We start from the raw sequence: 8,307 nt of genomic DNA on the forward strand, positions 1-8,307 counted from the left end.
GTAGAAACATTTTTAGAGAGAGTTCGTTGGCAGAAAAGTTTTTGGGTTTCAGGTCATTTTGTGAAATTTTCCAATAGGGTCATACAAAATTTGTACGTGGTTTCCTTCTTCTTTCTCGTATGAGGCATACGGCAGAAGGCACCCACGTTGGAGGGTGTCGTGGACGGATGTGGGCGGGACGACACAGATTAAGGCAGGAGCAATGGCCAATCTGAAGGAGGCGGCACAACTTGGATGGAGAAAGGCGGAGCGGTGTGAATATGGGCAAAGAGAAAACGGGCAGACCTAGGCAAGTGGGAAACCCACAAACGGAGTACAAGCGCCGCTGATTTTCATATCTGGATCTCGTCAGCATGGCGAAGCTAATGGTGGGCGACGACAGATCTCGTTTGCACGACGAAAGTCAGGCAGAAATGTGGCAGAGAACGAGGTAAGACGTGGCGATGCTAACTGAGTAGGGAAAGGAGGAAGACATAAGCTGAGACCAACACAAAGTTGAATCTAGGTGCAGTGGCACAAACAAAAAGGTGTGGCTGCGTGAGATGACTGGGGTGGAGACAACGACTGAACAGACGACGCAGCGAAAAATCTGGAATGGAAGGGTGGAGTTGTGGTATGGGAATAAACGAATTTGGGTGTGATTGCGATGAGCGGATCTATCTATGTAGATTTGCCTTCATTGATCGACCGTCGACGGAGGTAGAGATCGGACAATAGTGGTGGCTAAAAAGTAAAAAACCTTAGGAACCTAACTTTGATATCGTGTTAATTTTGTATATTATATTGTAACTTGATCAGAATACATTGAATTACAGAATAAATAGACTCTAGTAGACCCACAAAGGAAAGAAACAGAAAAGAAAAATATTAATATGGAAAATACAAATTAAGAATAAATCCCTAATTTACTTTAACACTTTAAATACCATTGCAAAAAAGATTCTCTTATACATTCAATGAATTGTGTAGGGATATTTTCAAATAAAGAAAAATGAACCAACCTATTTACAAATATAATAAAATATCACTTTATATTAATGATAGACCGCGATAAACAGTGATAGACATCTATCAGTGTCTGATAGATGTTTATCGCAGTCTATCACTAGTAGACAATGACATTTTACTATACTTAAAAATATTTTCAGATGTTTTACCATCTAAAACAATTACTCGAATTATAAAACCTATGTTTAATATGAAATTGACAAAAGTTTAAAAATAGTATTAAAGCTAAATTTTTCATCCAAATTTATGAATTTTGGTACAACATATGCAAACAACAACGCCATTATTTGGTTCTTGAATCGGTGAGTAATAAAGGTAAAATCACACCACAAAAGGGAAAAGAGGGGGAAAAAAAAGAACCAAAAGAAAAAACAAAAAAAAAAACAAAAACTTTCAACTCATAGTAAAATATCCATCAATAAGGTCTTAACAGTTATGTTAACTACACTTCATCAATTCATAAGATTAACCAACGTCAACTAAACTTTAGAAACCATTTGGAAATCAAATTTCAAATTTTAAGACTAAGGTCTGTCTAGAATATATTTTTAAGTATTTTGTTTTAAAAATAAGTTATTTTTAGAAGAAATTGGAGTATTTAGTAATTATTCAAAATAATTTTTTAAGTATATTTATCAAAAATATTAAAATAAAAATGAATTTTTTGAAAAGTACTTTTTTTTTTCTCAAATAAATCCAAATGAGCCCAATTAGAAATCAACTCAAATCTTGGTCATCCAACGTATCACTTTTAAAATTTTAAAGACTAAATAAAAACTAAATTTGGTAAAAATGAATGTTTAGTTTTGAAAACCCATAGATATTAATTCATATTCCAACACCAAAATTACCTTTTAACTAATTTTCAATTCCGTACCAAATCTCTTTAAATTCTCAATTTAATTTTCAATAAAAAAATCAATTAAAATTATTATTAAAAAATTATTTTCAAATATAAAAGAACAAATAAAAATATTTATAAAATATAACAAAATTTTAGAATCTATCAATGATAAACACTTTTTATTAGTGTTTATCAATAGACTTATATCAGTGTCTATCAAATATTGATAGACACTGATAAAAGTCTATCAATGTCTGTCAGTATCTATCAAAATTTTACTATATATTGTAAATTTATGAAGCACAAATACTTCGTGTGAGGCAAAGAATCAGTATCAGACACGTATCGGATACCGATACTTCTATATACTTCTCAAATACGTATCTGACACGCGATTTGATGTATTTATTTCTACGCGTACTTTTTTTTTAAAGAAAAAAGACAAGTAACTCATCTAATATTTTCCAATCTAAAACTAGGCAACCTATTTAAAAAAAAAAACAACTCATTACTCGAGTTCAAAACTAAAAGAAAAAAAATAACGGACCAAACCTTAGATTAGAATCATCTAATCTCTATCTTCACATTTGAGTTCCCACAAAATCCACCAAAATATAAACCATTTGGATATCTTCAGCAATTCAATGAAAAAGTTATTTGTTTATCTTCATACTTCTCCTTCTAATCTTCTTTTTCTTCTTTATAATATGAGTCACTTTTCTATTGCATTTTATTAGCTATTGTACTTCAACATCTTAGATGTTGCTTTTTTTGTATTGTATTTCAGTATCTGTATTCTATTTTGTACTATTGTTATTAACTTGTATGCTAAATTTATCTATATCCTAGTTTTTTTTAAAGAAAAAGAAAATGTATCTTCAACGTATCAGTATCCTTGTTTTTTAGAAATATATATATTAAAAAATTATATATAAAAATGATTGATCCTTAGACGTATTCATATCTTAGTTTTTTAGAAATTGATGAATCGCCGTATCCGATCCTATCCGTATTGTGTAGCCATACCTGTGTCTGTGTTTCATAGTTGTAAATATTTTCAGTAATTTTGTCATTTGAAATAATTGGTTAACAAGAATTTGGTGTACAATTAAATATATTAATTTTTTGTTACAAACGTGTCACCGTACTATTTGATAGATTAAACTCAAACTTAGATATTGACAAAATTTGATGTGCTCATTATTTTGTCGATGCTTATAAACAAAGTCTTTATATTTCATTGCAGCATGCATAAGAGGCATGGTCATGCGTCAACATACATTAATAATATAATAATTTATTTTATTAACAATAACAAATTTGTGTAATTAGTGATGTACGTAAAACAGTTTTTATTACACTATTCAAATTTCTAACCTCTTAATGGATGGTACATATTTTTTAGTTGAATTATATTGGATGGCTCTCTAAAACATTATGAATTGTTTGATTATTTAACATTTTTACTTTATATCTTATTTTAGTCGGTTTTTAATCCTATTTGAAAACTCTTTGATTTTTTTTTTTTTTTTTTTAGAGGTAAAATGATTATTAAACTAAACCTTAGTTATTCAAGTTTGGTGAAAATATTTTGATTCTCGAGTTTAGAACGTATAGATATATATATAAAATAAAACTCGACCAATACTAAAATAAAACTCGTTGAACAAAAGTTTAAATACTAAAATAAACTAAATCTAAAATTCAAATACTAAAATGTGTTTCAAAATAAGCTTAACCTAGGTTAAAACTTGAAAATTAAAACAGAAGCTTTTTAGAATTGTTGACCAAATTAAACAAAAATATATGAAACATGAATATGCATATGCTAAACCATAATGTTTAGGCTATATTATCCATTATGTACAGAATATATAGACTGATTCAAAATGTCCAAACATAATATGGAGAGCATAGAGATCCCACAAAATGGCCAGTCTCAATGAAATTGTAATCAAAATCTAAACTAAAGAAGAGAAATTCAAAAACACAGTTAATGACAAGAAATTCTATTTGAAAAGATAATTAACATAACACAAATCCATAAATAGAAACTGCCTTCACCTTCTGGGGAAAGCCATCCATACATTTTAACTTTTGAATGCCCAAAAAATATGCCCCTAAACAAGAATTGATAAAAACAGCATACAAAAGCTTCATGTTTGCTTTCCCCATCATCATTTTACCAATAGAACATAAAACAAAAGAGTCCATCATAGCATACAGTCTGTTCTGGCTGGCAGCCTCCGGAAGAAGTTGAGCGGCACAGATGGGAGCTTGTACCGAAACCTCGGATGTCTAAGCACGTAAATCCCAGAAAGAAGCGCCACGACTTGGAATGGTGTAACATACAGAACAATGGCAGAAACCAGGCAGAAGATCACAAACAATGCCGATGCTCTTGGGTCGCGCCAACTGAGTAGAGATTGCAGCCTTTCCCCTTGCGTTGCTAGGTCCCCAACAACAGTTTGGATCCTCCCTGCAATGCTCCTCAGACGATCGTACCTCATCCTCACAATGTCAGCAGGGCGAGAAGTTGGGAAGGTGTCGAACTCCTCGTCGAGTTCATCGGGGTGAGAGGAGTCGGCATGAGAGAGGCGGGTGTCCATGTGAGGAGGGTGCCTTGGTCTCCATCTATAATGCCAAACTCCAATTAAGAACAGGTAAAGGAAAATTGTGGGAAGAATGAGCTCGGGGTACATGACAAGGATTATGAACAAAATGTGTATGAGAACAGTTGTAATTGGGTTTCTCCAATTGCAAATCTGATCAAACCATTTTCCAACTGCAATCAGCCCACTGAAAACTCCCATGATTCTGAAGAAATTAGCCTTGCTTCTTCTCATGCTCCACATGTGGGAGCCTACATCGAGCATATACTCGACGACCTCTTTTCGCAACGGTGGCTCGGCACGACTCAGCCTCATTGACACAATCTGAGTCGCCTGGTGTCGAAGGCTATCGAGCTGGCTCACCGTTAACGGATGAATATAGTGCATTTTGGGGAGAAGGGGATGTGAGTACATATGCAACATGTTTAACAAAGAAGAGCATGTAAACCTCACAGCCAAATGAATCTCACCCATCTTCTTCACCCCATTTGGGTGAAGAACCAGCAGAGGATATGAATGAGTATACACTCGATCTGTCTCAAGCGTGGAAAGCCGAATTCTTACCTTCCCTATCCGTGCATCTTTTGATCCTCCAGCCTTGTCCCCACTGTGCAAATGGCAGTTGTCGAAAACCCCAATTGTAATGACAGTACAGGGATCAAAAACCTCCCAAGTGTATTGCTCATTCCACTTCGGTATGAAACTATCAATGATCGTCCTTGTTCGAATCCACTTCTGCCCATACTTAGCCACACAGTATGCATCCGTCGTTCCACGCCCATCTTTTGTCTTCATTGGCATTAAACCCTGAGCATTCAGAATGCCCAATTCCAAAACCCCAATGCTGTTCTTCCAGAGCTGTTTCGCCGTCGGTCGAAGATCACTACTATAATGTGTTGATTCATCCAGAACATGGTAGCCACCTTCCAAACATATCCTCATGTGAATTCTGCTAGAAAACTTGATTTCCTTCTTCTTCTCCCCTTCAACAACAACAACATGTTTCTCAAGATTGAACCATCTTGTGTTCACAGCTCTATGGTCCAATCTCCTATCTATATATTGCAGTGGAATCGCACACCGTCCCAATACCTCATCCTTGTTTGGTGCAACTCGGTCTTCCACGCTTAAAATCAAAGGCTCTTCAAATGGTTCAGCTGCCACAAACATCAAATCCTCATTCCACATTGGATTGATAGTTCTAGACTGAGATATTCTGGTCCTCAACGCCTGATTTCCAAGTATAGCCTTAACAAAAACCTCCGGATACCGACCCTTATCGGTCGGCTGCAGATCCTGAGCTTCGATGATATTCACCCTCAAATACCAAAGCTTGGGAGAAAGATACACCTTAGACCGAATATTCGCAAGCCCATCGGCTCCGCTCACAGTTGCAGCATCCGAATTCCAAGCCTCGGGAAATGCTTCATCTGCTTGTGTTCCCATCCAAACAGCCAACATCAGCTCTCCTTTCACCTTGTCCCCTTTCCGATCATCCAACCGATACCATTGAGGCGCCAAAGGACTGTCTGGCGGTACCCTTCTCGGAACCTCATTCAAGTCGAAAAGAACTCTCCCCATGAAATCATCCTTCACAAAATCCTTATCCTTCACAGTCACCTCAAGCACCGAAGCCTGAATGCGATCCTTTGAAAAGGCAAACACTTGGTTCCATTCGGGATTCGACTTCTTCTCAAAATGCCGAGTGGTACCTTTGTAGTTTCCAAGCTTGACCTCCACATACGGATCGCAGCTACCAGTGACATCTTTCCCAGGCAAATCTTTCGCTTTAACAACCCGAACATAGAGGTAATACATTTGCTCAACAAGGTCATAGGTACTAGCTAGCTTGTCACCAGTAACCTTCCCCCCACCAAGGTGGGGATTGGTCTCTTTCAGTAAGAAATCCTCGGGTGGAGGCTTTTGCATCATCTTCACAGTTCAATTGATTCTTCAAACAACCCTACAAAGAAAAAAAAAAACAAAATCCAAAATCCGAAAACAAACCCCATTTTAATACGTTATATATAAAAAGATTGATTTCAAAAAACAAATTTCAAATTTTCCCACTTAAATAAACCTGAAACATCCGAAAAAACAGTCATAGTCAAGGCGTTGCCAAAAAAATCGGAAACAAAAAAAAAAAAGAGAAAACCCCAAAAAGAATCTTTGAATGTTACCGTTCACGGAACTCAAAAACGACGTCGGATTTAAAACAAACACTCCATAAGCATAAAACAGAACACTTCCTGATCTCAAGATGGCTAAAAACTTTTAACAAAATATCCCAAAATTTTCAGAACAATCTTTAAGGGATGTGAAGGTTCACCTGAGAAAGCAAAACCCTTGAAGAAAAAGAGAAGATTTTAGTCAAGTCTTCAAAAGCTTCAGATCTGAACAGTCTTCAAACCCTGAAGAGAGGATGAAAATGCAAAGCAAGTGAGTTCATCAACAGCCATAGATCCAAAGAATACAGAAGAAAAAAGGCAAAAAAACAAAAATAGAGAGAGAGTAATCCACTTCACTGTTGTTTGGCTGCAGAGAAAAAATGGCAGAACAAATTTTCTCTCATTTCCCACAGAACAAAACAGAACAAAAAGCCAAGAAAAACAGAGAGCGGTACCAAGTGATGAATCTGAAGAAAAAACCCTTTAAGCTTCAATGCATTCTTCAAAAGAGGACCAAAAATGAAACCCCATTAAAGAGGAAAGGGAAATGCAGGTGGGTTTGAGAAGAGAGAGAGAAAAAAAGCGGTTTTTAGGGAGTGGTTTTTTGCGGGGGGTGGGGGGTGAGATAGGATCTGAAGAGTGAAGGGAGTATATACAAAGTGAAGAGAAGTGTACTTTCCTTTTCTTTTTTTTTTTTCCTTTTTTCTTTAATTTTTCTTTTTTAAGAGATTCGTTGCCCTATTGGTCTTCATTTATACATTTCCCATCAGTATTAGTCGTAGACATTTTCATTAAAGGCAAACCAATCTTTTTCTAATCATTATTTCGTAAAATGGTAGGTAAAATGTTAGAGTTGTTATTATATTTAATTATTATTCTGTAGATTATAATACGTTGGAATGTAAATTATTTTAGTTTAAATAGAAAATAATATATACTATAACACGAAAGAAAAAAAGATGAATAGAAAATAATTGACAATAAATAGTAAACATAGTAATAAAAAAAATTGAAATAGTAATACCGTAAGTTATAGTAGTTGAAAATATCATTCTTATAATTTGAATACTAAACATGTCATGAATTATAATAGTCCACTCTACTCACCTGAAGTGAGGAACAAGGTTTCTTTTTTTGAAATTATAATTTTTATTAAGAACATCATTTGTGTGGGAAAAACTGTTAATATTGTACATTCTTTTGTCATATTACGGTAGAAGGAACCAAAATTACCCATATCATTGCAATTTTGACTTCGTCTCACAATTTTTGTTTAATCTGAAAAGAGATTTTTCCGAATAATATTCTTTCTCACATTTTCTATGAGGAGTATTAGGAATAGTGGGCGGGAATACAATGTAAATAACATATATTTTAAGTTGGTTAAAAAAAATAGTAAAATAATTATTTATTATTGTAAACATTTATTTAATCGTTGGTCTCTATAACTTTTTTTTAAACTACCATCAGCATCAGCATTTTATCCATATTCTATCACCACATTTTCATCTTTAGTTTTAGTTCAATAGTTTTTAGGATGGTTCTAAATATGTCTTTTAGTTATTAAAATTTTTAAAAACAATGATTAAATTAGTTTCTATTTAATATTTACGTGCTCAATATTAGTCTCTATCCCAATCATGTTCATATTAACATATTAATATTAATATAAGAC

The 8,307-nt window shown here is 34.3% G+C and overlaps 1 pseudogene across 3 annotated transcripts; it reads right to left on the reverse strand.

Annotated features, from left to right (window-relative positions):
* Window positions 1–3,845: 3,845 nt before the first annotated feature.
* On the reverse strand, window positions 3,846–7,286 carry LOC120074366 (FT-interacting protein 3 pseudogene; annotated as a pseudogene). 3 transcript variants are annotated; one of them, XR_016528810.1, is made up of 3 exons: window positions 7,088–7,286; window positions 6,794–6,875; window positions 3,846–6,427 (listed from the first exon to the last, which is right to left on the reverse strand). The product of XR_016528810.1 is annotated as an FT-interacting protein 3 pseudogene, transcript variant X1 (transcript). The 3 variants fall into 3 exon arrangements; XR_016528811.1 differs by having other exon boundaries at window positions 6,990–7,259; XR_016528812.1 differs by having other exon boundaries at window positions 6,985–7,106.
* Between the last annotated feature and the right edge of the window lie 1,021 nt (window positions 7,287–8,307).

This window comes from Benincasa hispida, chromosome 3 (assembly GCF_027475165.1).
Source record: "Benincasa hispida cultivar pf3 chromosome 3, pf3_genome.v1.1, whole genome shotgun sequence".
NCBI lineage: Eukaryota > Viridiplantae > Streptophyta > Magnoliopsida > Cucurbitales > Cucurbitaceae > Benincasa > Benincasa hispida.